Source organism: Triticum aestivum, chromosome 4A, assembly GCF_018294505.1.
Source record: "Triticum aestivum cultivar Chinese Spring chromosome 4A, IWGSC CS RefSeq v2.1, whole genome shotgun sequence".
Taxonomy (NCBI): domain Eukaryota; kingdom Viridiplantae; phylum Streptophyta; class Magnoliopsida; order Poales; family Poaceae; genus Triticum; species Triticum aestivum.
This window is the reverse complement of record NC_057803.1, coordinates 700,483,606-700,487,378: the sequence shown is the minus strand read 5'-3', so window position 1 is coordinate 700,487,378 and position 3,773 is coordinate 700,483,606.

Here is a 3,773-nt window from a genome sequence, read left to right as displayed (position 1 = left end):
ATTTGAACTCCATAGTTTTTCTATGTTAAAAATGCACCATTCAAAGCCTTATCATTAATTTAGAACCCTTTCCGACTTCATTTGTAATTTTTCATGCATTTACTGATTATTTTGAGCTATAAGACCATGAAATTGAAAAGCATTTGAAATGAACTCTGAAAAGGTTCCAAGTTGGCATGGTACCATCATTTCACCCACATAGCATGTGCAAGAAAGCACAGAGGCTTACGGTAAAAACTGGATGCACTTCGTGTACAAAACAAACAATCTCCTCCGAAGTATCAAGGTTTCAAAGGAAACTCGTCTGTTACAAAGGGATTTCATTTTTTGAACTTATTTGAACTCCATACTTTTTCTATGTTCAAAATGCACCATTCAAACCCACATCATCAATTTACAACCCTTTCCAACTTCATTTGTTATTTTCCACGCATCTACTGCTTATTTTGAGCTATAAGACCATCAAAATGAAAAGCATTTGAAATGAACTCTGAAAAGGTTCCAAGTTGGCATGGTATCATCATTTCACCCACATAGAATGTGCAAGAAAGTACAGAGGCTTAAGGCAAAAACTTGATGCACTTCGTGTACAAAACAGACAATCTCCTTCGAAGTATTAGGGTTTCATACGGAAACTCGTCTGTTACAAAGGGATTTCATTTTTTTGAACTTATTTGAACTCAATAATTTTTCTAAGTTCAAAATGCACCATTCAAAGCCATATCATTAATTTACAACCCTTTCCGACTTCATTTGTTATTTTTCATGCATTTACTGATTATTTTGAGCTATAAGACCATGAAATTGAAAAGCATTTGAAATGAACTCTGAAAAGGTTTGTAGTTGGCATGGTATCATCATTTCACCCACATAGCATGTGCAAGAAAGTATAGAGCCTTATGGCAAAAACTGGATGCACTTCGTGTACAAAACAAAACAATCTCCTTCGAAGTATGAGGGTTTCATACGGAAACTTGTCTGTTACAAAGGGATTTTATTTTTTTGAACGTATTCGAACTCCATAGTTTTTCTATGTTCAAAATGCACCATTCAAAGCCACATCATCAATTTACAACCCTTCCGACTTCGTTTGTTATTTTTCATGCATTTACTGATTATTTTGAGCTATAAGACCATGAAATTGAAAAGCATTTGAAATAAACTCTGAAAAGGTTCCAAGTTGGCATGGTATCATCATTTCACCCACGTAGCATGCGCAAGAAAGCACAGAGGCTTACGGCAAAAACTGGATGCACTTCATGTACAAAACAAAGAATCTCCTTCGAAGTATCAGGGTTTCATACGGAAACTCGTCTGTTACAAAGGGATTTCATTTTTTTGAACTTATTTGAGCTCCATAATTTTTCTATGTTCAAAATGCACCATTCAAAGCCACATCATCAATTTACAACCCTTTCCAACTTCATTTGTTATTTTGCATGCATCTACTGATTATTTTGAGCTATAAGACCATGAAATTGAAAAGCATTTGAAATGAACTCTGAAAAGGTTCCAAGTTCTCATGGTATCATCATTTCACCCATATAGCATGTGCAAGAAAGTACAGAGGCTTATAGCAAAAACTGGATGCACTTCGTGTACAAAAAAGACAATCTCCTTCGAAGTATCAGGGTTTCATAGGGAAACTCGTCTGTTACAAAGGGATTTCATATTTTGGAACTTATTTGAACTCCATAGTTTTTCTATGTTAAAAATGCACCATTCAAAGCCGTATCATTAATTTAGAACCCTTTCGACTTCATTTCTTATTTTTCATGCATTTACTGATTATTTTGAGCTATAAGACCATGAAATTGAAAAGCATTTGAAATGAACTCTGAAAAGGTTCCAAGTTGGCATGGTATCATCATTTCACCCACATAGCATGTGTAAGAAAGTACAGAGGCTTACGGAAAAAACTGGATGCACTTCGTGTACAAAACAGACAATCTCATTCGAAGTATGAGGGTTTCATACGGAAACTCGTCTGTTACAAAGGGATTTCATTTTTTTGAACTTATTCAAACTCCATAGTTTTTCTATGTTCAAAATGCACCATTCAAAGCCACGTCATCAATTTACAACCCTTCCGACTTCATTTGTAATTTTTCATGTATTTACTGATTATTTTGAGCTATAAGACCATGAAATTGAAAAGCATTTGAAATGAACTCTGAAAAGGTTCCAAGTTGGCATGGTACCATCATTTCACCCACATAGCATGTGCAAGAAAGCACAGAGGCTTACGGTAAAAACTGGATGCACTTCGTGTACAAAACAAACAATCTCCTCCGAAGTATCAAGGTTTCAAAGGAAACTCGTCTGTTACAAAGGGATTTCATTTTTTGAACTTATTTGAACTCCATACTTTTTCTATGTTCAAAATGCACCATTCAAAGCCGTATCATTAATTTACAACCCTTTCCGACTTCATTTGTTATTTTTCATGCATTTACTGATTATTTTGAGCTATAAGACCATGAAATTGAAAAGCATTTGAAATGAACTCTGAAAAGGTTCCAAGTTGGCATGGTATCATCATTTCACCCACATAGCATGTGCAAGAAAGTACAGAGCCTTATGGCAAAAACTGGATGCACTTCGTGTACAAAACAAAACAATCTCCTTCGAAGTATGAGGGTTTCATACGGAAACTTGTCTGTTACAAAGGGATTTTATTTTTTTGAACGTATTCGAACTCCATAGTTTTTCTATGTTCAAAATGCACCATTCAAAGCCACATCATCAATTTACAACCCTTCCGACTTCGTTTGTTATTTTTCATGCATTTACTGATTATTTTGAGCTATAAGACCATGAAATTGAAAAGCATTTGAAATGAACTCTGAAAAGGTTCCAAGTTGTCATGGTATCATCATTTCACCCACCTAGCATGTGTAAGAAAGCACAGAGGCTTACGGCAAAAACTGGATGCACTTCATGTACAAAACAAAGAATCTCCTTCGAAGTATCAGGGTTTCATACGGAAACTCGTCTGTTACAAAGGGATTTCATTTTTTTGAACTTATTTGAGCTCCATAATTTTTCATGTTCAAAATGCACTATTCAAAGCCACATCATCAATTTACAACCCTTTCCAACTTCATTTGTTATTTTGCATGCATCTACTGATTATTTTGAGCTATAAGACCATGAAATTGAAAAGCATTTGAAATGAACTCTGAAAAGGTTCCAAGTTCTCATGGTATCATCATTTCACCCACATAGCATGTGCAAGAATGTACAGATGCTTATAGCAAAAACTGGATGCACTTCGTGTACAAAAAAGACAATCTCCTTCGAAGTATCAGGGTTTCATAGGGAAACTCGTCTGTTACAAAGGGATTTCATATTTTTGAACTTATTTGAACTCCATAGTTTTTCTATGTTCAAAATGCACCATTCAAAGCCGTATCATTAATTTACAACCCTTTCCGACTTCATTTGTTATTTTTCATGCATTTACTGATTATTTTGAGCTATAAGACCATGAAATTGAAAAGCATTTGAAATGAACTCTGAAAAGGTTCCAAGTTGGCATGGTATCATCATTTCACCCACATAGCATGTGCAAGAAAGTATAGAGGCTTACGACAAAAACTGGATGCACTTCGTGTACAAAACAGACAATCTCCTTCGAAGTATGAGGGTTTCATACGGAAACTCGTCTATTACAAAGGGATTTCATTTTTTTGAACTTATTCGAACTCCATAGTTTTTCTATGTTCAAAATGCACCATTCAAAGCCACCTCATCAATTTACAACCCTTTCC